Below are 26,203 nucleotides of genomic sequence, written 5' to 3'. Positions count from 1 at the left end.
TGATCAATCATGATTTTTGGTCCAAAGTTGAGTACATCATTCTAACACAAATTTTTCACAACACATATATTCATTAGTATCCACAATGTGACAATACATCAGACATTAAAATAGTTTAGAACACTAGAAATTAATAGCACACAACCACATAATCAAGTACTAGATTAAGTAGCACACAAAATATCTTTTAAAAAGTCAACAAAAACATGAAACATAAACACTAGAATCCTTCCAATGATCAGCCCTTTTTGACCTCATTCTCATCACCCTTTTCACATGCCAAATAGCTGCGATCAAATATGTGGAAGAAAGGAGCCCGAGGAAATTTCATAGAAATTTTTTTGTCAATCCAATTGTTCTTGCTATAGATAGTTACCTGATAATCCTGATAGAATGCCATGTGATTGGATTGGAGTTTCATCTGCCACTCCAAATGCTCATACTGATGATATATTTCATGCATCTTGTTGTGTAAATCTGACAACTCCTTTTCAATCTTCCACAATTTGCTCGACATCCTTTCTAAACTCAGTGCTCAAAACTTATTGAAATAGGTTTGGGCATCATTTTGCATAAACTTATCTCCAATGGACTTATCATTATTTCTACTCTTCATGGAAGCAAGTGAATGGAAGCAAAATCTCAAACTTCCTCTATATTTTTTTTTCTCTAGTGTAATTTTCAATTTTTTTATGATAGGGGACGAAGGTAAGGTAGTTTTGAAGGAAACAAATGGGGAAAACTACAACGTGGCAGTTTTCCCCACGTCTAAAAATTGTATCACCTAAGCACCGGATATTGTCGCCTATGTGTCAGCTTCACAGGTCTCTAGCACATAGGCATGAATTCTGGCGCCAGTGCCTTAGTGAATACTAATTTGCCTATCATAAATTTTTTTTCAAAATTCAATCATGTTTAATACCTTAAATAGTGTTTAAAAATGCTACTATATTAAAAGATGGTCACGATACTACATCAATAATAAACATGAATCAAATAACATAAATGCATTATGGGTTTCCTCCCACAAAGCACTTTGTTTTACATCGTCAGCCCGACTTGTCTAAATGTTTTACTCGGACTGACCTAGCATCAAAGTTTCTTTATAATAGTGCTTGTGTTCCCCAATGTAAGTTTACAACATATGTCTATTTACTTTAATTATACATTCATTTTTTGGATCTTTAATATTCACAGCCCCATAAGGATAAACTTTTAGCACAATAAATGGCCCCATCTACCTGAACTTAGTTTTCCAGAAAATAATTTCATTCGAGTATTGTATAATAAAACTTCTTGTCCAGATTCAAAACCCTTTCTTAAAAATTTTTCAATCATGCCAAATTTTCATCTTTTATTTATGAATTCTAGCATTTTTATAAGATTCATTATTAATTTTCTCGAACTGATTTAATTGCAATAATTATTTTTCTCCAGCATCCTTTAAATTATAATTAAATTCTTTTATCTCCCAGTAAGCTTTATACACTAATTTAATTGGTATATGACAAGCTCTTCCAAATATAAGCCTATGTGGAGACATTCCCCTAAGAGTTTTATAAGCAGACCTATAAGCCCATAATGTAGAATCAAGTCTATCAGACCAATCGATTCTATTAATATTTATAGTTTTCTCCCAAATTCTTTTAATTTCACGATTTGATACTTCTGCTAATCCACTAGTTTGAGGGTGATAAGCTGTGGCTATCCTATGTTTAATTCCATATTTTCTAAGCAATGTGTCAATTCTATAATTCTTAAAGTAACCTCCCCCATCAGTAATGATCACTCTTGGCATTCTAAATCCAATAAAAATATTTTTGCTTAAAAATTTTGCAACACTCGGAGCATCACAATGAGGCAATGTTATTGCTTAAATTAATTTAGACACATATTCCACATCTAATAAGATATAAATCTTTCCTGTAGATGGTACAACTAGTCCCATATAACCTAAACCCGACACATAAAAAACCCTAAACCCTTCTAAAGTAAAATTTAGGGGCATTTCACCACTTTTAGAACTATTTCCTACTCTCTGACATCGATCACAATTTTTCACGTAATTATTAACATCCTTAAATAATGTAGGCCAATAAAATCTAATGTGCAGAATTTTAAAAGTAGTCTTATCTATTCCAAAGTGTCTCCCAAATTCAGATTTATGATATTTTTGTATAATTTCTAGGGTTTCATTAATTGGTACACATGTTTGAATGATTGAATCTTGACATCTTTTATATAAATAAGGGTTCTCCTAAAATTAAAATCTTGCATCATACATAAATTACTTTTTTTTGTGGCTTGTTAGTCCATATGGTAGAATATTACTAAGTAATTAACTATGTCTGCATACCACAGTATATTCCATTCAACAATAGCATAAAGTTGTTCATCAGGAAAATTTTCATTTATGTTATCCTCATTGTTCTTTTTCATTTTCATGTTCAAGTCTATCAAATGATCAGCAATTTGATTATGAGCACCTTTTATATCCACTATCTGGAAATCGAATTCTTGCAAAAGTAGGACCGATATGATTAATCTTTATTTTGCATCCTTCTTTGACAAAAGATATTTAATAATGAAATGATCAGTATGCACAATGCATTTAGCTCCAAGAAAATATGGTCTATATTTATCAAAAACATATACTATTGTCAACATCTCTTTTTCAGTTATTATGTAATTAATTTGAGTTTCATTAAGAGTTTTGCTGGCATAATATATAATTTAAAAAATCTTATCATATTTTTGTCCTAAAATAGCTCCAATATCGTAATCACTAGCATCACACATTAATTCTAACTGTTTTTCCTAGTCAAGTGAAATAATGATAGATGCAGTAATTAATTTTTCCTTTATAAATTGAAGCCTTTTAGATAATCGTCAAATAAATCAAAAGTAGTATCTTTTTTCTAAAAAAGGAATAGAGGCTTAGCAATTCTAGAAAAGACTTTAATATATCTTCTCTAAAATTAAGCATATTCTTGAAAACTTCTTACTACTGTTACTAAAGTAGGAGGTTGTAATTCAACTAAAATTTGAATTTGTGCTTCATCAACTTCTGTGCCATTTTTAGAAATTTATGTCCCAATACAATCCCTCCTGTGACCATAAATTGACGTTTTTTTCCCAATTGAGAACTAAATTTGTTTCTTCATAGCATTTTAAAACCTTTACTAAATGATCTAAACATGATTCAAAAGAGGTTCCAAAAACTGAGAAACCATCCATAAAGACTTCAGTTCCTTTCTCAATTAGGTCACAGAAAATATACATCATGCACCTTTGGAAAGTTGTAAGCGCATTGCATAAACCAAAGGACATTTTTCTAAAAGAAAAAGTCTCATAAGTTGTAAATGTATTATTTTCTTGATCCTCTTCAGCAATAGTTACTTGGTGTTAACCAGAATATCCATCCAAAAAGTAAATTTTTTTTTGTCCAGCTAGTATATCCAACATTTTGTCCAAGAAAGGTAAAAGAAAGTAATCCTTCTTAGTGGCGGTTTTTAATTCTCTATAGTCAATACAGATTCATCATCTAGTGACTTGTATTTTAGGAATTAATTCAAACTTTTCATTTATGACTATAGTCACTCCTCCTTTCTTACGAACATAATGAATAGGACTAACCTATGCACTACCAGAAATAGGATAAATATTTTCAGCATCTAACCACTTTAAAATTTTTTTTATAACCACTTCTTTCATTATTAGATTTAATCTTCTTTGAGGATCAACCCTAGGTTTATATTTATCTTCCATTAAAATTTTGTGCACACATATTGAAGGAATGATTCATTTAATATCAGCTAATATCCACCCAAAAGCTTTTTTATAATTTTTTAATGTCTCTAAAAATTTTTCTTCTTGGTCTCTAGTTAAATATAAGGAAATTATCATAGGTAAAGTTGATGAATTTCCTAAGTATGCATACTTTAAATTTGTAGGATGTACTTTCATCTCAAGTTCAAGAGGGTTTTCAATTGAAGAGATTAGAGATTTACTATTTTCAATACTATTTAAAATTTTAAAGTTTTCCAGAACATATTTAGTATCCTCAGCATTTATCTCTAATGATTTATCTTTAAAATCACTTTCACTTTCATTATCTAATCCTTCTTGATTTAATATCACTTCAAATTTTTCCTCAGAAATGACTTCACATTTTTCTTAGTAATGTTTAACAATCATATAATCAATAATATCCATCCTATAATATTTTTCTTTAAAATGGTTCCTCGTTGACTTTAGAACATTAAATGTTACTTCCTGGTCATTAACTCTCATGGTCAACTCTCCTTTCTATACATCAATCATAGCACGTATGGTAGCAAGAAAAGGTGTCTCCAAAATAATAGGAATTTCCTTATCTTCTTCCATGTTAAGCATAATGAAATCCACAAGGAAGATAAATATATCCACCTTAACAAGTACATCTTCTATAACCCTTTTAGGATAAGTGATAGATTGAACAACTAACTAAAGGGTTATAGTAGTGGGAGAAATCTCTCATAAATCTAACCTTCAAAAAATGAATAAAGGCAAGAGATTAATGCTAGCTCATAAATCGCATAAGGCTTTTCCATATAATTTTTATCCAATCGCACAGGGTATAGTGAAGCTACCAGGTTCTTTAAGCTTTTGAGGAAACTTCTTTTGAATTATTTCACTACATTCTTCACTAAGTGCAACAGTCTCATAAGCTTCAAAGTTCCTCTTTTATTTAATATATCTTTCATAAATTGGGCATAACTTGACATTTGTTCCAAAGCTTCTGCAAATGGAATATTGATTTTAAGCTTCTTAAATATCTTAAAAAATATTAAAAATTGTTGATCGAGCTTTTGCTAGCTAAGTCTTTGAGGAAAAAGAGCTGGTGCTCTTTCTAAATCTTTTTTAGTTAGAGAGAAAGATTGTTCTTAGTCTATAGGAATAATTTCTATAGGTTTTTCAGTTTCTTCAATCTCTATCTCAGCTTCAACCTCTTTTTGAATTCCAACATTTAATTCCTTTCCACTCCTAAGTTGAAAAGTTTTAATTTTTTATAATTCGATTCCTTTGTTTTTCAGATTTATTCCAACATTACTAGGGAGTGGTCCATGGGGTCAATTCCTAAGTGCGTTAGTAGTTTATCCCAATTTATTCTCAAGATTTCTTATTGCAACACTTTGACTTTGCACTTGATTACCCATTTGTAAAACTAATTTCTTATATAGATAACTTAATTTCCTTAAATTTTTGGTTATTAATACCAGGAGGATAAGAAGGTCGATAGTTAGAACTAACTTGATTGTTTCAGTTTTTTGTTGGGTTCGCTTGATTGTTCCCCCATTGTTGATTTCCACCACCTTAATTTTTCCAGTTAAAATTAGGGTGATTTTTCCAACCTGGGTTATAAAAGTTAGAATACGGTTTATTGGGTTTATTAGCAACTACATGTAAAGTTTCTAATGATTGAGAATCATTCATTTGTCTTAATAATTTTTTCTCACTTATTTCAGGCATTTGGGAAAAAATCATAGCATAATTATCTAACTTCCTATATATTGCATGAACTTGAAATACTAAGATGGTAAAATCATCATTATCATGAATACTAGCCACTCTTTTAGGATATACCCTTTTTGAGGGCCATTGAAAATTATTACTAGTCATTTCTTCAATTAAGGCATGAGCTTCATCAGATGATTTTAACACGAAAGATCCTCCAGCAGCAGCATCAATTATAGATCTAAAGGATCCTATTAAACCATTATAAAATGTTTGAATAATTAAATAGTCAAATAAAGCATGATGTGGACGCTTTTTAAGGAATTCCTTAAATCATTCCCAAGCCTCACAAATTGATTCCCCTTCATACTGAACAAAAGAAGTAATATCATTTCTAAGCTTAGCATTTTTTGAAGGAGAAAAGTATTTAGCCAAGAATTTTTGTGTCATATCTGCCCTAGTTCTAATAGATCTTAGTACTAGTGAGTTTAACCACATCTTAGCTTTACCCCTTAAGGAAAAAGGAAAAATTCTAAGTCTAATTACGTCATTTGATACGCCATCATATTTGAATGTTTCACAAAGTTTAGAAAAATTGCAAGATGTAAATTTGGATCCTATGTTGGTGTTTCCCCAAACTGATTATTTTGCACCATTTGTATTATTGCAGGTTTAAGCTCAAATGAGTTAGATGCTACAACATGAACTTGAATACTTGAGTGAATTTCATCTGTCGTAGGGTTTGCAAAATCCCTTAAATGTCTTTGTAAATTTTGATGCTCATTTTTAGTAGTTAAAATTTCAATATTATTTTGTGATGTGTTTGCAATTTCTTGTGAATTGTGAAGTTGTTTTTTCTTTCAAATTCTTCTTATAGTTGTTCTAATTCAAAATCATAGCATACTAAACCTTCGGATCTTAAACTCCACATGCAAAAAGTAAAATTCAGAAAATACTTTAAAATATCTAAATAATATTTTTTATTTTTTGGTTTTTATAATTTTTCTATAATTTTTGAAAAAATTGAAATAAGTTATAACTAATTAATTTTTAGTAATCCTAAAGTTCTAATAAAGCTTCAAAAAAATTCCAAAAAGTTATTTTTTTCTTAAGTTTCATTTTTAAATTCCTTGGCAACGGCGCTAAAAACTTGACCCAGCCTGCAATTACATAGATATTTATTTTCCTTAATATGTCAAAAACTTGACCCAAATTACATTTAGTGGCTAGTGAGAATAAATGTAATATGATAAAATTTAAAGAAATAGTTTTCTCAGTAGGGGTACTACATAAATATACATATCATTTTAAGTAATATAGGATTTTTTATAAGTATTGATCTCATGGGGAACTATAAAAGAAAATAAATGAAATTTAGAAATTTTAACTTTAAGAGAACATTACTTAAAACAACAGCAAATCTCTAAAGAAGTAATAATGAAATTAAGTTTACTAATTTCTACAAATGAAAATAAAAGTAAATGCAATGACTTTAGAAAATATATAAAAAAGACTTTCTCCTTGCAAATAATTCATAATCCGTGTAGGATTTTAAATGTTTAGAAGTTTAAAAGTGATATAATGACAAAGAAAAGCATAACTCTTCCTTAATTCTTTCAATGTGTAAAGAACATTTCTAATCTAAAGTTGGTGTCGACATGTATAGTAGTGTTGGGAAGGTTCTAGTCTCTCACTCTTAGATTACCCGATGTGCCCTCTCTATAGAACCTACCAGTGACCCTTAGTTCCAATCTATAGACCAAATTGATAAAATAATCCAGTCTATCATTCTAGAAACATCAATTTTATGCTCATAAAATCTATCTTCCTATCTATTTGCACTCCCTCTCGGACAATCGCCACTGCTCTTTCCAAAGTGAAATGTGATAGTTACAAGTCAATAAATCTTAGCCCTCTTGGGTATATAAGTTTCCACAACAAATTTTTACAAAATATGTGGTCAATTTGTAAAGTAAAAGAAGGATTAAGGACCAGTAAAAATATCATCACAATTTTTAGGAATAAAAGAAGTTCTAAACAACATCAAAATCACTTATTTGATTACTTCCTTGATTACTTCATATTTCAAGGAGAAAGAGAGAAAACTACTCAAAATGCATGGGGATAACAAAACAAAACATTTTTATAAAACTCAAATCTGAAGTATAAGAAAAAGATACAAATACTTATCTGGAATGTTTTCCCAAGCACTCCTATGAAGTTCTCTGACTTCTCTGACTCCAATGAACACTTACAGGACCCATAAACATAAAAAATCACAAATACTTAGAATGAAAACCACCCACACATTTAACACACACACTATATGACTCTATATATCTGACCCCCTAGCCCTTTGGAATTAATCTCTATTTATGGAGCTTCAAAAATGACCAAGATTTGCTTCAGGTATATCTTCAAAATTTGGTCCATTCAATGAATCTTCTAGAAAATAACTGTGGTGCCTAGGCACCCAACTGTCGCACCTAGGCACCAGCCAAGTTCTGCATTTGGCGCCTAGGCGCCAGTTTGACTGTTTACCAATTTTCTTTAGTTTAGCACATTTTGCTCCTTTTTTATGTATTTTTGCTCCTTTTTACTCTTAAACTCTTTTTTCTTTCACTTGCAACAAAAAACATAAAAATACTTTTCATTAGGTAATTTTATGGTGAACCATTGTACTAAGGTTCCAATAGATCTAATAGGTGTCAATGGACCCAGTATTACATAAAATGTGCACAAATAATAGGTGTCAATTGACCCAAATTACATAAAATGTGCACAAAAAATAGGTAATTTTATGGTGAACCATTGTACTAAGGTTCCAATAGATCTAATAGGTGTCACTTATGCTTTTTTACTTTCTTAGGACCTATTTTAAAATAAAAAAGCAATATACTTTTATTACTTATCACTCATATTTCAAAAAAACCAATTTTAAAACTATTGCATACTTAGCTTAAACCTATATAAGGTCCATATTTTAAATCTTTTATTCATACAAAACATGCATCTTGTGACCCCTCTAAGAATCCTTGAGCTTTTAACAAATGTTAGCCTTTTAGTAACACTCATGCACACACATTTAGATATATGTGACTAGGACAACTTGTTTTTAGATGATTGCTTGGCTAGTGCTACGAGTGTAGCTAGGTTTTTTTTATGTCTAGCTATTGTTCTTTAGTTTTTTGCCTAGCCAGGCATTTTTGTGTGATGTCATTACGTGTTTACTGGGTGTGAAACTTGTACACTAGTATGTTATGGGAATTTTTCTTAAAGGGAGCCATGTTCAACAGGGAGGGGATGTTGTGATTTCATCTAGTAGATTATTTGTAAGTGTTGTTTAGTATCCATCTGAGCTGGCATGGTTAATATGCTGCATGTTGATAGCTTTAATGCTAATCTTATTTTCAATTCAAGTTTTTTTTTGTACTTTTGCTATGTACTTTTTATAGTCCTCTAGGCTTAAGCCTATATTTAAAATAAGGTGTGGGCCTTGGTTTGAGGCACCTGATGAGCAGAACCATGTGATGAGGACCAAGGGCAACATGCTCTTACCTTGTACCTTAATTCTAATTTCTATGATGTATGGAATTATGACCAAGCACATATATGGGGTGCCTAGGGGCCTTTGATCTTTTTTGGGGGATGTTGTCAACCCAACAACACCTGACCTTTTATTCTTTATACTTTGCTTATTTAAATTACATAGTGTACTTGACATTTCCTCTTTCTTTGCTTGTGAATTGTCTGAGCTCATCAAAAATTTAATATAAGCTCTCTAAAGACCTAAATTTATAAATCTTCTACAGAAGCCTAATAGAAGAGTGAGATTAATAAAATTTAGGTTTAAAACATCTCAACATTTCAAAAATCTGCTTTTACTTTCTCGCGTGCCCTTGGGGCTCGATATAAAATGTTTTGTGGGTATGTTTATAACTCAAGTCAAATTAATATGACCCCCACATTAGGACTTGTTTGCTCAGTGCATCATACTTGCATGTCTCGAGGAGAAGCTCCGTGTTTCGTCAACCCGTTTGCCCAAGTATAAGATTTCAACATAGGTAGTTATCTAGCACGCTTAAGGTGTTAGAGGCTTCCCCAACCAAGACAAGGAAAATGTCTTTTATGAGAGCACCTAGGCTTCGTAGCCGCACCTCTCTTCTCTTTCCACTCTAGTAGCTTCCTCACCACTTTGATAGGTATGTGTCCCATATCTACTTGTTTTGCCCATAAATGGTCACAGGACTTAAAGTTTCTTTATTTTGACTTTAGGGGTACCAAGGCTCCCTGGGATGATGCAATTTATGGATTGTTGATAAGGTGATCTTTTGTTGGGTTAGGTCCACTACTTTCATGTGTAGGTAAACTTGGGTTCTCAATAGTTTGGGATGATGGATCCATTATATCAGGACACGTTTATCTCTACCTAATTAAGACTACTCTACCTTCCCTTACTATACTCATTTTGAGCTTTGTCACTTCTTTGACACCTAGTCAATTTCTTCTCTTATTCCTCGATTGCGGACATGCCACTACCTGTTTGGGATATAGTGATTCGCCCTTTACCCTTATGGTAAAATTAGGTTTGAAATCATAGTATGAACCCTATTAAGTGACTTAATTATTTCATATGCTTGTCTACCAATGAGTCACCATCTGTATGGGAACATGAGAGACTTATTTTCTACCCATATGGCTTAGTGTTAACTTTAAAAGCATCAAGATGCTCCTGTGGAAAACTATTCTTTAATACACTCCTTTACTAGTCATCACTTGAATGAATGAAGCATTCCTTAAATTAAGAGTATTCTTTGGCATCCTCAAAGATTTATTTAACTAAAAGGATATGTCTCTTTAGGAATTGTACGTGACCACAGAACAAACACACATATTTGGTTCTCTAGTTATGAATTTTTATATAAGAATTCCCTTTGGGGATGACACATTTCAAGGTGTTTTAATCCAATTATGTTATGGACATACACCCTTGACCCATCAAATTTTACCATAAATAAGATCTTCATGTTTTTTCTAAATTTGTTAGCCTAGTTTTCATCTTAATTTCTTCAATTTCTTATCCCTTCTATTTTTTGAATTGTTCTGATGATGAAAGTACGAGAGCTCTTTGGAAAGGGAATCCTAAGACAATGATTAATCATGTTGGAAACTCTGAGTTTACAAAAAGAATCAAAATAATGGGCATCACATACAATGGACATTTATGATTTGTAGTGCCTAATAGAAAATCTTCACTAGAAAAGTTGACGAAAGCTATGTTTGGTGGTGTAATCACTTTGTTCATTCTCTCTTAGGCTTAGTAGGCATGAAAGACTTCAACCCCTTAGAGAACTTTCAACAAATTCTCTCTCAGCTCATAGAAAAGAAACATCAAGAAATTTTCAAGGTGCACTGAGACGTTGTAGTCTACCTTACTAGAATAAATTTAATAGAAGCTTTAGGATGATCATCCACCTCTTGGGTGATGATTTATTTTTATTTATTGCTTAAACTAGACTTCTCTACCTTGGGAGGAAGGAACCTGCCACTCCTCAAGCAGACTTCTTGCATATCTTTACTAAGGGACTCAACGGAATTATCCTTAACAAAAAATTCAGTGAATTGTTCCATGAGTGTGATCAAAGGCACAAACACCTCCCTTACATCGTGAATTACTTAGATTATTACATATGATGTAAGCATCATTGAGGGAGCGAAACAATGGATATTGCTCCTCTCCCTCAAATTCATCATCAATATCAAGCTCATTTGAACTAACCATAAAAATATGGAATACAAAAAAGTACTAAAAATGACCTATTTTACAAAAGGCATCAGAAAGAACATGATCTTCTTCTTAGCTTACATTTACATATGTCCAAAAAAAAGTACATCATTGATCATATCTTTAGTAGATGTGATCAGAATGATTGTAATGACTTTGGTTGATCCTCTTTCAAAAGGCTTCTACAAATATTTCTCTAAAATCTTGATCTCTTTATTTTTGTAGTAGGCTCTAAGGCAATTTTTAAGCATGTATCAATCCTCTAGCCCATGCCCCAGGTGCTTGTGGTAATGATAGTAGTTTCGCTCTTTGGATTTCTCCACTTCGTTAGGCTTCTTTTTGCGGGGGAAGATGCATGCCTTATTTTATTATGTTTTTGATGCTTTTATAAGGCTTTCCAATTTAAAAGGAAATAACTTAGGTTTCTTTTGTTCAAACATTTAGACTTTTAATTTTTGCAAAGTGTTTGAGCTTGTCCGGCAGATAGGACATGATTTTTTTGCTCATTTTCAACCACTGTTAGAGTCAAGCTCTTTTTTTTCTTTTTAAAGGACCCTCTATAAGAGGCTTCTTACCTTCGGCTTTGTGGCTTCCCTTAAGGACCAAAGTCCCTATAGTATCCTGCAAGCTGGCCACCTTTAATATTAACATCTCAAAAGTTTTGATGGAGTTTATTAATACTAAGATGGATAAATGACCTTTTATCTTACCCATGATGAGCGTGACAACATGCTACTATTAAAAAATAGCCTCACACTTCATACTCAGGTGTAAATAAGTTCACTAAGTACTTGTAATGCTTCTTTTGGGCCAATACTAGATCACTCATAGTCACCCAGTGTTGTGCACCGATGAAGTGCTCTACAAATTTGTCCTCTAATTCAAAGAATTTTTTGAAGGTGTCATTCTGTAAATCCATGTACCATTCAAATGTAAATCTAACTAAACTAGGAAAAAACAAGTAAAAGAGCAATATTTTTTTATTGTCAATGTTTCAACATAATGCTTAAAATGGAGCAATATGCTACTTGGGATTTCAGACCCAATCAAATTCCTTGAACTGCAAAGGGACAAACCCCTGAGGATATTATATGCAGCCATAAGCCTCAAGATAAGGATAACCTCTCCTAACCACGGTCTCTCCTTGCTGAGTAGTTAGGACAGCATTGACCTTTTCATCCATTAAGGACTACAAATGAGAGTTAGAGGGTGCTTGCTTAGGTTGAATAGTCACATAATAGATGGCATGTATGTGCCTCATAAGCTTAGTTGTTATGACAGGTGCTACTGAACATGTCTCTACCTATGTCATAGAGGACACAATGTTGAACCTAGCTAGATCAGCCTGTAGAGTAGCTATCTAAGCATTTAAGAGAGTGCCTATCCCTATAGAGAAGTGATAGCTTACTCTGGTCCCCTTCATCGATTGCAAGGACATCTTGAGCCTCAGTAATCCATGATGATTGGCCTCGTTGACGCAAAGAGGAGGTTCATTGATGAAGAATCTATGTTAATGAGTGATCACCATCATGGTGAGATGAGACACAATGTCAAAATAGTATAACTCCTCACCAAGGAGGTCATCCTCCTCAAGGAGATCCTAAATAATATTAGAAATTTTCCTGGAAAGGTCATTCTTAGGATTAATCTCAAGCCTCGCCTCAATGTTAAACCCAGGTGGCTTTGCAATGCAATCAACTGAAGGGAAAATCACCTTTAGGGTGACCTTAAATACTTATAAAACTGGAGCGAAGGTCTCAAAAGGCAAAGTAGTAGGAGTCTTTCGAACCCACTACCTCTTAGTCAAGATTAGATGATAATCCTTCCTTTCATAGTTATTTTTAATAAATATGGTAAGTGTTGGCATGCATCTTATGTTTATTCAAATAAGACAAGTAATAAGCCAAGATAATTATCATTTTATTACTTTTATAAGATGAGGTTACAATAGATAGCACTAACGGAGGTGCTACAATTGTACTAGTAACATGAGCAGGAACATAATCTAGTGTATCAGTTTTAAGCACCATGTTAGAAGTCTCTTGAAACTCTTGGAAGTGCTTACTAACTTGCACTATAGATAATAAATACCCAGCCTTGTACCAGATGTCACCGCTGGACTGTCACCGCCTCCTCCACCAATTCACTGTGGTTTTCATCATGTCATTGGTTTGTGGGAATGATTGTTAAGAAAGAGTTGCCACTCTGTTTATCTATTTTATTTCCCTATTATCCAAATAACTTATTCTCTCATATCATATGAATGACCTTAAAATCTTAAGAAACTTGGAAAAGAAGGAAAGCGGCAAATTAAATTAGAAAATAGACAAGTTTGAGAAGAATTTGATTGTGGCAAATATTACAGAGAGAACCTTAGAATGTTTGACACTTGAGATGCTCATTCAAAGAAAGATACATGAAAAATTTTATAATCAGAGATTTAGGTACAATACCTATTCTGAGTTTCTCATTCCCTTATAAGACAAAGCTCTTATAGTTAATTACATCTTAAGCAATTAAAACTACTTAAGAAAACTCTTCATTAAGGTTAACATTTGTTCTCAAAAAAGTTTTAATCATCAAGGTCAAGGAAAGAAACATCAATATTCAATCCTGAGGGTATTAGATTCCTAAGAGTCTGATACTACTCTAAATTTTTTGTTTTGTTTTCTTGATGTCATTTTGTTTTGTTATTATCATTTTGTTTTATTGTTATCAATTTGTTTTGTTGTTGACATTTTGTTTTTTTGTTGTGGTTTTATTTTATTGTTGTTGCTTTATTTTGTTGTCTTGAAATTCACTTTTCAAGCTTTAAGTATCATCCCTACAATACAGAGTTAATAAGCCCTAATAACATGTAAAATAAATCTAAAGCAGAACTTGCCTTGGGTCTTTAGCAATCTTGTAAAACAAAGTTATTATAAAATGATACCTTAAATTATCAATTTAATTGGTTGAATTTGTAATTTTTAGACAACTCATTCAAGATGTATATGGCTCCATCTTTCTGGGGTCATTAGAGTATTCAAATCTACTTAGTCCGAAGAGAGTAAAACTAGGACCAGAAGATTTTTGTCAGCAACCACAAATTGCGTTGTCCAAGAAATCTTTGTAGATCTGAACACTGGGTTCAATTTGCATTCGGTGATCTTTGTTCATTAAGATTTCATTTAATTTTTATTTATTTTTCAAATTTTAGGGGTTGAAAATTTTTGAAAATTTTTAGGTTGTTTATAATTTATTATCTGATTATGTTTTTCATTTTATTATTTATTTTTATTTCATTTTGAATGACCTGATCAAGATCTCTTATTTCTGTCAATACGGATCATTAAGTTTGTGGTTTGGTAAGTCACATGTGACTGGAAGAAATTTTGTTAGCAACCTTGGGTTACCTCCTCCAAAATATCTTCTCAAACCAAGTTACACAGTAGGGTTTAAGTTTAAATTTTAGTGTCTTTTTAAATGAATTTTAAGTCATTTTGCATTTTATATTAATTCATGTCAAATAGAACTAACCTATCATAGGGTTCCAAATAGTTTGAGCTAACCTAAATCGGGTTGACCTTAAGGTTCAAATTGGGTTGAAACTAAGGTTTGAGGTTCTTAAATTTAATTTAATTTGAACTTAAGATATAAAGTTACTTAGGTTAAATTTCAATTAAATCTAAGGTTCATGGTTTAATTTTGTTTGAACATAAGAATTGGGGTTACATAGATTCAAATTGAGTTAAACCTAATGTTAGGGTTAATTGGGTTCAATTTGGGTTGAACCTAAGATTTGTGGCTGCTTAGATTCAATTTGGGTTGAACCTAAGGTTTAAAATTACTTAAGTCTAATTTAAGTAAGGTTCAAGAAATTAATTAAGACGGATTTAATTTAGACTTAATTAATATTCAAGATGAATTAAGCCTAATTTAATAAAGGCTCAAGTGATTACTTGAGTCTAATGTGGCTCAGACTTCATCAGGATTTAAGGTTTAATTAAGCCTAATTTGGGTAACACTTACAGGTTTAATTAAGATTAGTTAAAGTTAAACCTAACTAAAGTTTAAATGTTAATTAATCATAACTCAGGTTAACACAAATCATCTTAATCACCAGGTCAACCTGACCTAACTCAAGTTAAACCAAAATAACTTAAATCATCGGGTAAGCCAACTTAACTCGAGTTAATCAAAATCAACTTAATCATCGGGCTAGCCTGACCTAACTCGGGTTAACCCAAATAAATTAAATCATTGGACCAACCCCACCTAACTCGGATTAACCAAAATAAACTTAAATCACCAGGTCAACCCGACCTAACTTGAGTTAACCCAAAATAACTTAAATCGATGGATCAACTTACTATAACTCATATTAACCTAAATTGACTCAAATCACTAGTTAACCAAACCTAATTCAGGGTAAACCTAAATCAGCTCACATTCCTCGGGTCAATCCAACTTAACTCGAGTCAACTCAATCAGAAACTCGACTTCAAACTTAACTTAGATCTTACTTAAACCAAGTTTAATTAAAGATCAACCCAAGCCTAACTCAACTTAGACTTAATGTTATTAAGAGATGAGTCAAATCTAAATTAATTTAGACTTCATTGGATGTCTACCTTAAGTTAGATCTAATTCAACTCTGGAGGCTTGACTCAAGTCAACATAGTTTAACCTAGGTTGGCTCTAAATTAGCTCAGTCTGATTTAGATTAACTTAGTTCAACCCCTAAAATAAAAAAAATTAAATTAAAATTTAAATGAAACTCTAATGAACAAAGATCACCGAACATAACTTTAACCCAGCTACACGAATCTACGAATACCTCTTGGGTGATGCAACTCATGGTTGCTGACAAGAATTTTATGATTGAAGTAGGTTTGAACGCCTCTCAAACTAAGTATATCAGGAACCAGACAAACCCAGAATGACAGAAAGCCATGAGCATCTTGACCAGGTTGTCTTAAATAAAAATAAACAACTAAGTCACCATTTTGAAAAAGTATATTATGCAAACTCTATTTATTAGAGATAGGAATGCCCATTCAAACTACTTAAAACATGAAACAAAAGATGAACCTCCACTAATAACAACAAACATGGATAAGTTTATTTGGGATTTGTAACGCTGCCCTTTGTGACGGGCTTTCAAATTGAGGTTGTTCGTCTAAATCATGATGTAAATACTCACCCTTAAGCTTTTGCATGGTTTTATGCCATGTATCATAAGCCTTAATAACCTAATAAAACATTAGGAGTAAAACTTGAAATTACTTGTAAAAATTACACTAAATTTTAGGATAGTTTGGGATCTTTAAAGGGTTCTTCCAAACCCTCAAGTATTTGTTATCCTTTTTATTTAGGATTGGACATTAAAATTCTTACCCTTGAAAGCAACATTCAATTTTTATGAGTACATGTTGCAATCTTAATTGGGAGTTTCCTTATGTACCACAAGTTACTTAAGATGTAACTAACTATAGGGGCTTGCCCTTATAGGAAGAAGCAAATCTCAGAACAGGTACAATAACCTGAATCTCTGGTCATGGGTTTGCCTTCATCAGGTATTTTTGGCGAGTATGCATTTGAAGTGTTTTATCTGATTGTACTATAGAAATACACCTCAAAGCTATCTACACGAAATCCACCTCACGAAGGCTTCCCCATGTGTTTCTTCATTTTGTCCTTATTATTGTATGTCTTAGTCCTCTGATCTCTTCGCTCTTTAGATCATCCACATGATCAAAGAAGAGAGTTATTCAAAGAGATAGTTTATACGGTGGCAAACAAACTAGAAATTCCACAACAATAGAATGACTAAATGACATGCATCATTGAATAAAGTGAAAGCAAATGTGATTAAGCCAAGAAAAGTGGAGTTGTGAGCAGCGAGCAAGGAAGAGGCACAAACAACACTTGATGATTGACATCAAGTCATCATCATATAGGCAATGAAGAGGATACTCCCCTATGATCATTTTCTTGCCTCTCAAATCTAAAATATAATTCTCTCATTTACCTTTAGCAATGATATTTTGTATCGATGCTCTTTTGAGCATAAGTGATTACAATGTGTGGGGAAATATGAAGCCTAAAAGTTCATGGTTGAATTCCTTGAGGGCTTTTGTGAATCCCATCAATCAGATCCCAAATTTAAAATCAACATTAAAAGTCTTAGCTACTATTAACCTTCGATGACGCTTGATTGCATATAATACTCCAACAGACACCACCGGTGTCAGGTGTTTAGCCTTGTCTTTACCGACACTTAAATGAACTGCATCAGACAATAACATCACGGCCTTTTGAATCCTAGGGTACTGATATTTTATATCCTATTGACCCTCCATCCTTTAAAGGAAATGAAATTATTCTAGCAGCCACCGACTACCTTTCCAAGTGGGCAGAAGCCATCCCTTTAAGAGAGTTAAATGTAGAGAACCTGCTACATTTCTATAGGAATAATATCTTTTACAAATTTATTGTGCCAAACTATATTATTTTTTATAATATATTGTCCTTTAAAAACACCAAAATTAATAAATTTTCCCATCGCCATCTAATTGATTGGCGATATTCGATAAACTATTATCCTTGAGAAAATGGCTTGGTTGAAGCCTTTAACAAGACCTTAGTGGGCCTCTTAAAGAAGATTCTCCATGCTAATAAAAAGAGTCGCATTAAAAGCTCTTTGAGGTACTGTGAGCATGCCGTATGACATATCATATAACCACTAGCTCAACCCCTTACGCACTGTTCTTTGGGTTCAAAGCAGTCATTCATTTGGAAGTAGAACTACCTTCACTGCGAGTTGCTATAAGCAACAACATCACTAGGGATGATTGATGTGTGATTTTCTTATGTGTTATAAATGTTTTTCAACACCAAAACACACAAGGCAGCTATACTAAAAATATGCAGATTAATCACAATAAAATTTACTTCAGTATAGTAGGTTCTCTTTTAAAATATTTAAAGCTACCACTATTAATAAATTAATGTGTACTTTCAATTTCAAACTGTCACTAGGTTGAAAATGCATGTATACATATTGCTCAAGTAATAAAGGGTTCTAATGGATTTCTAAGTATCAATCCCATACGGAGGTGAAAATTTGTTAGGTAATTTGTTAGGGAAATCACGTAAAAGCACAATATTTAAACTATAGAAAACTTAAGTAATAAAACATATCAAAATTTGTTTACTGCCACAAAAAAAATTACGTTTACTACACTAATCTCTAAACTTTAAAGCTAAATTTACTAAAACTAAACTAGGTTTTATGATGAAGAGTTCAATTTTAAGAAAGCAACCTTCCCCATACGACGACATTATAGTCATTGAATTATCAAATTGAAGAAAATTGTATTGTGCCAAATAGGAGCAATTATATTCTTTATCCTTTTTACAAGCGACAAAAAACATTGACTAATTCAATGTTTAGTCCCTAAATCCATGATCACGCTGGGAAGATACTGGCTCTCACTCCAGAGTTCCCACTTTCCCCTTGCATGAGGGTTAACATCTAGCTTTAGTTTCCAAACGACTGGACCAAATTGGGAATTTTAGTCTGTCACCCGAAAATCTCCAATTCTATGCCCATCAATGAATATTTTCCTATTTATTTTCACTCAACTCCATGGACTACATTCTCATCCATGAAATTGGATCTGTTCTTACTTTGTTGTAGAAAGCATAGCCCTCTTGGATTGTATGTTTCACAAGAAATTTTGACATTTCAATTGGACAGAGCAAAATGTAAAATAAGTTTTAAGTTTGAATCATCGCAATTATGAAATTAAAATATTGCACAACAATCTTGATTCTTCACAAGATCATTTCTCTTTGTATGGAAAAGGACAAAGAAATCTACTCATAAATCATGAAGAAGATACAATAAAACATGAGTTTTATATATAAAAAAAAGTTTACAAAATGAGAAAGAAAAGTAAAACAACTAAACTTGATGTCTTCCCCATCAAAATCCTTTAAAGTTCCTTTGAATCTCTTTCTCTCTTAACAATAGCACTCAAATCTCTCTTAGAAATTTAACTAAGAAGAATCTCTCACTTTCCCGCTCCTCTTACAACTCTTAGAGACACTTACCACACTCTCCCACACTTTGATACTCATGCACCTTCACTCACACCACCTTTTCTGACATAAAAATACTCTTTTATAATGTAGGGACAATTCGCCAAGAGTCTCCATATGCACCACTTCAAAATCCATCCAAATTTAATGCATTTGTGAAAATAATTTTCTCTAGCGCCTAGGCGCCAAAATCTAGTTCCTATGTGTCATCTTCTCTGTATTCTGGTGAGTAGGCGCTAGTTCTGGCGCCTAGGCACCAGTTCAAATTTTTGAAAATGTCACTTTTGACTCCAAATTTCATCATTTTTGCATGCTTTAAGATCCAAATGCCTAGACTTAGTATACCTACAATAGAATATGAAAATACCTTTCCTTAATGTGCAATATCACTAAATATAAGCCTTAAATATATATGAAAAATTGAATATTTTTTTGTGTATCAAAATCCCCCAAACTTAATTGTTACTTGTCCTCAAGTAACTCTTTTACTACATAAAAAGTAGGACTTAAGGTAGTGAGCAACACTTTAAAACTTTGATAATTTTTCTTTTATAAAATCAGTAGTAAGACTTTAGAAAAATTTTTAATAACTTAAGTTAAAAATAAAGTTAAGAATATCTAGTACTTAATTCTAAGTGTTTTGGCTTCCTATTCATTTCAAGAATAATTGTAATTCATCATATTAATGATCCTTAGAAAAACTATATGAAAAAGAACTTCATGAGAAATTCATTTAAGGTTGATGCTAATACTTTAATATAAGTTTAGAAATGAATTTAAGCCTCTTTCCTCAAGTTAATTCAAGTGAAGCCAATTTTTTATTAGGCATCTCCTCAAGCTTCTCCTCACATATATTCTTTTTGCTTTTCTTTTTCTCTTTTCTTCATTTTTTACTTTCTTTTATTCTTCTAGGATCATTTTCAATCCCCCCACTGCCTTTTTTATTTTCTCTTTCATGTAAGGATTGCTATATTGGACAGCCTTTAACGCTTTTGAATTTCACTATCCTCTTCTTAAAGTTAAAAAAACTTCATAGATGTCTTACTTATAAATGTACATATAACTCTAAGAATCACTTAATATTTCAAAAATACAATTTCTCAATCCTTTCTTTATATAACTCTAAGTCTCACTTAATAATTCAAAAATACAATTTCCTTTACTTTAAATAGCACACAGATAACCTTATACTTTTATACTAGATATCTTAACTTTTAGAGCTAACCTTTATTACTAAAGATTTTTACTTAAGTCTACAATCATATTTATAAAATAAAAAATATAGTTATCTTCAAGTTGAACTATGATTCTAAAATTTAAGTTAAAAATAACTTTAAAAATATAGTTTATTGAGGATAAAAGTTTAGTTTTTTATTAAGAAAGATTTTATTTCCCCAAAAATTAAATTTTTAATAGATAAAGCATTTAATACAAAAATGAAGGTGGAATGAAAACATTAAATGCATTTAAATAAAACTAACCTCTAGAGGGCTTTGAACTTGATACTTTGCAGGTACCAAATAAAAAGAGCAGGTTATAAAGCATTATGTAAAACATGATATATCAAAAAGATTTGCTAAGTTAAGGAGAGTTATAAACATAAGAAACAAATTTCAAAAAGGAACAATGCTGAAATAAAAACAAATAATCTACATCTAAACATAAAAAGTTCAACACCAGTTTACATAAACATCATTTAAAAATTAAGTTCAGTGACTGACAACCACACAAAAACTGAATCAAATTACAGAAAACAAACATGATAGTAAACTACTCATCATCCTCCTCCTCATCATCATCGTCATCTTCTTCTTCAAATTCTAGTTCAGGCTCATAAGGTGTAAAGCGGGGGAAAGTAGGGAATTCTACATTATGATCGCCCCTCGGATACTTTATCCTAGCCTCATTAAAAGAAATTTCATAATCCACATTCCTTTGCATGTACTCATCATTATGATAATTTCAAGCCTCCATAGTTCTCATTTAATTTCTAAGAGTCAAAATATAACCCTGCGGAATAATTAGCTACTCCATAACATTCTTTATAGACATAGTGTGGGATGTAGAAGGTCTAGAAGGTGAAGTAGAAGGTATATCATTGCCTCTACCCCAAGTTTATTGTTCAGCATGCAACTCATATGTATGAACATTGGACTTACTAATAGGTTTAAGTGGTTGTATTAATTCTTCAGATCTATCATACCCCACTCTTGATTGGTCACATAAAGCAAAATTCAGGATGTGTATCCTAAACCTCCAGTAATCCCACCTGCAAGAGAATTATGGGTATTCTGATAAATAAGAGCACCAATGTTTTTTCTCTTCATTTGTTTAATACATAAATTTAAAGTAGCTCTCTCCTTAGTGACTTCACTCAGATAATTTGTTGAAAGGAGTCAAGTAGAAATAAAATAAAGCCGAGCTTTAGATTGAGCATTTAACATAGAGGTAGAGAAGTTTACCTTATGTTCATTCTTCATTTTCCAAACTCCTCTTCCATCGGTCAGATAATTTATAACTTCATCCAACACCAAATCAGATGTAACAAATGTAGTATATTTATAATGAAATTCATCCCTCAACTCATATAATGCATTTATTCTTTCTAGGGTGAATTCAACAGTTTTACCTCATACAAATACTATATCATCTGAAGCCTGTAAGTGGTTTGCATAAAAATCCCAGAAGATCGAGACAACTGCTATAGCCATGAAATAGCAAAAGGTTTCCCAATTTATTGCCACAATCATTCCTTCAATAGGACTGTCAGGATTGTAAAATATTTAATCCTAAATCAGCTTCCTTGTTGTGAGTTGAGTATTATACTGATGTTGGGTGATGCAGTCAGATTTAGTGTGTAAATTTGCAAGTATTTTTTAATATTACAAAATACGCACGGTAGATATAACAATAAATATGCAATATAATCCCAAAAAAATACCTTTTATAAAAATAATTTATCTTTAAAACTCTTTCTGTACTGTCAAATCTCCTTTGAAATAAACGCAAGCAATCGTAAAACTCAAGTAATAAAGGGCTCTAATGGAGTCTTGGATATCGATCCCACAGGGAAGTTGGAAAAACCTATAAATAAATTCTTAAAATTATTTTATAACTTAAAAATTAAAAAATAAAAGTAAAGTGTGAAGTTTGAAAGAATCTACAATTATAGACTTATAGATTAAGTCTATACCCAGAAAGGATTTCACTGAAAATAACCTTCTTATTTTCTCAAATGAATAATATCACATAAAAAAACAAATCAGTTTTAAGCAAACTTATTTACATCTTCAACAAATCTTTCAGGATTGTCCATCATAAATTCTTTTTCTTAAAATAAAAAAGATTATAAAACTAAAAAAATCCTTTGGCTTTACTTTCATTCAAATGAAAAAGAAATTCCCATGAATGGATAAAAGTTTTTATTTAACTAAATATTTCATTGAAATATTCATAAATATTGAATTCTAATCAATTAGAGAATAATAAGATAATCTGAAATATTAAGATATTCTTAATAAGAAAAATATACGAATAGACAATATAGATTCTTATGGAAGAATTATGTATTTATGTATGAATATATTCTAATAACTAATAAAGTGAATGCTATATAAAATGTAGTTGAAGGAAAAAAGTTAACTTAAAACTAAACTTTCAAAAGTAAAATTATGAAAACTAAACAAAGTTTTTGTTGTGGAAGAATCAAATTCAAGAAAGCATCCTTCCCCTTTACAATGAGTATATAGATTGTGAAGAAATTAAAATCAATTAAAAATAAATGTAAAAACTATTTTGTGCAAAATAGGAGTAATCTTATTCTTTACCCTTTTCTGAGTGTCATAAAGAACATTGACTAATCTAGAGTTTGGTCCCTAATTTTGTGGTTAGGCTGGGAGGTTATTGACTGCCACTCCATAGCTCCCACTACTCCCTCCCCTATGGGCTAAGAATCTTGCATTAATTTCTAATCAACTGGACTGGATCAAATTGGGGATTTTAATCTGTCACCTTAAAATCTCTAATTATGCATCCAACAAAATATATAATATATTTCCTTATTTATTTGCACTCAATTCCATGGATGTCATACTCTCCCTTGAAATCAAATGTGAGTCTCCCCATATTGTAGAAATCATAGCCCTTTTACAACATATGTTTCTCAACGTATTTTAACATTTTAATTGGTCAGATCGAAATGTAAATGAAGATCGGAGTTCAAATCATCACAAATTATTAACATTTAAAATCATAGAAAACAAAATCAATTCTTCACAAAAACATATCTCAAAGTAGGGAAAAGGATAAAGAAGACTACTCAGAATTCATGAGAAGAATACCAAAAAACACGGATTTCATATATAGAAACAAGTTTACAAAACAAAAGAGATAAAAGAAACAACTTATCTCACAATCCTTCCCAAGAAAATCTCTAGAAGTTCCTTCCAAGCCTTTCTCTTCTTACAAACACACTCAATGCTCTCTTAGAAGTGTAATGAAGAAGAAAACTCTTACCTCCCTTCTCCTCTAATAACCCTTAAAGAATATCTCCTCTCCTTGTCTTTCATGCCACCAACTTCTTGCCTTTTTCTCCCCCTTCTAATTCTCTCTCAACTCTTTGAAGACTTCTTATTTTATTAGGGGTTGCCTCCTTTCAAAAAGAATTCAAAATTCCCTCAAAAATTTCCTCCAAAAGTCAACTCTTTTGAAACCAAAAGATGTGTCATTTGATCCAAGAGACATATCTCCTAACAAAAGAACCTTCTAAAGTGTCTAGATGCATTGATTCACTCTAAAGGGTGTGTAGAACAAGTGTCCCTTTGAAAATTCTCACAAAATTTGCCTCAAACCGCCTTAATCTGAAAAAAGTCATCTTTGGAACATCATGCGCCAAATCTGGTGTATTATGCGCCAAATCTTGCGCATCATGCTTTGACTCTCTGTCAAACGGTGCATCATTTGTCATAATTCCAAAATTTATTATTTTGGCTCCAAATTTTGTCTTTTTTACCATTTTTGCTCCAAATACCTAAAAATGATATACCTGTAACAAAAACATGAAAATACCCTTCTTTAAGTTTAATATCACAAAAAAATAATATAAAATATGTACTTAAAACAATATGTTATTTTGGTGTATCACTGAGCTTTGATGTTCAAAAATTTTCTCATGTCTAAAGCCTCCTTTCTCTTCATCTTCCTCATTTTAGGAGCCATATGAGCTCTAAAATTTCAAAGTATTTCCACATAAATTCACTATAAAGATAACGAAAAGTGCTAAAATCAAAATCATTGCTAAGAAACTTCACACCAAGGATTCTTCACTAAATTTCTCCAAAATTTCTAATTTTCAATTTTCACATAATGTAGGAGAAAATCATGGTGAAAATAAAAAACTTTTAGGTTAAAGTGAAGCTCTTACCACAAGAAGATGAAATCCAAGAATTTCTAGCCCCAAAATTGCCTCAAATCTGAGTATTTGGAAGCCCTGGTATGTTATTCAGCCTTAGTTGCAAGTTGCAAGGTAGAAGAAGACCCAAAACAGCAAAATGGCTGTCCCTATTCATTTTTCGCGATTTTAATGACTCAGTTGATTTGGCGCCTAGACACCAACGCTTGAAATTTCATTTTTTAATTTTTTTGTAAAAAGTGTTGTACACCAAAGCACTCCATCATCTAATTAGTTTAATTTCACTTTAATTTTCATAATTAAGTAATTTACTAACATGAAATTTTCACAAAAAAACAAATAACTTCACATTTTTATATATAAATCCAAATAATTACAAACAAGTATTTTGAAATCACAACATAAACTCAACTTTGAAATAACACAAACAACATCCTAACGCTGAAAACTAAACAATCAAATACTAATAGAAAACATAATAAGTTTGATAAAGAAAACTAAAGAAATCCAACATAACTAAACATAAATAAGTTCTTATAAACCACAATTCCAAACTTTAAAAAGTTGCTACACATTTTCATGTTCATCACTATCATCTTCTCTAATATCTCCCATTGGATTGACGATGCACAAATAAGTTAAAGAAAGGATGATGAGGAAATTCATCAGTCGAGTCTGCTTCAATCCAAACATTTTTCTTATACATTCACACTGTAGCCTCTTCCATAAGTCTAGTGTGATCAATTGATCTTTAATTCTCCAATCTAGATGGTCAAACTGATCAGAAATACTATTAATCACATTCAGAATATTAATCATCTCATTCTCCAACCTCTTAATCTTCTTCAAAATAACAATTGAATAATCCAAAAATATGGGTCATATTGGTGATAAGTTTTGGGATGATTGATCCATAAGAACATTTCTGTCATCCACTTCTCCATTTTCTAATTAATTAAAGTTTAATACTGGGTCCATTGGCTTCAATTAAGAAGCATTTTTTCCCAATTTTCATATGGAACTTGTGATTGGCTACGAAGCAAAATTATTGTGGATGGATGTCCAAGACTAAGATTAGATCTCTTCAAAATTAAACTAAGAGTAGATTTTACTATTATAGCACCCACTTTAATTGGTCTTCTAGTTTGAATATAGTAGTTCAATAAAGCACATTCTTTTTTCACTTTACTGATTTTAGTAGTAGGAAGTAATTTTGTCAAAATAAAGGTATGCCAAGGTTTGGATGCAAAATTTAACAATGAAGAAAGAAAATTTACATTATTGTTATCTCCTATCTCTCATGTTCCATCTTCATCCGTCAAGAATCTAAAAACTTCATTCATATTGTCTTTTGTAGGGGCAAAGTTGGCATAATGACAAATCAGAATGTTTTTTACCAAGAAAAACTCATTAATTCTTGAAGG

This window comes from Phalaenopsis equestris, unplaced genomic scaffold (genome assembly GCF_001263595.1).
Source record: "Phalaenopsis equestris unplaced genomic scaffold, ASM126359v1 Scaffold200734, whole genome shotgun sequence".
Taxonomy (NCBI): Eukaryota; Viridiplantae; Streptophyta; class Magnoliopsida; order Asparagales; family Orchidaceae; genus Phalaenopsis; species Phalaenopsis equestris.
This window is presented reverse-complemented; position numbering follows the sequence as displayed.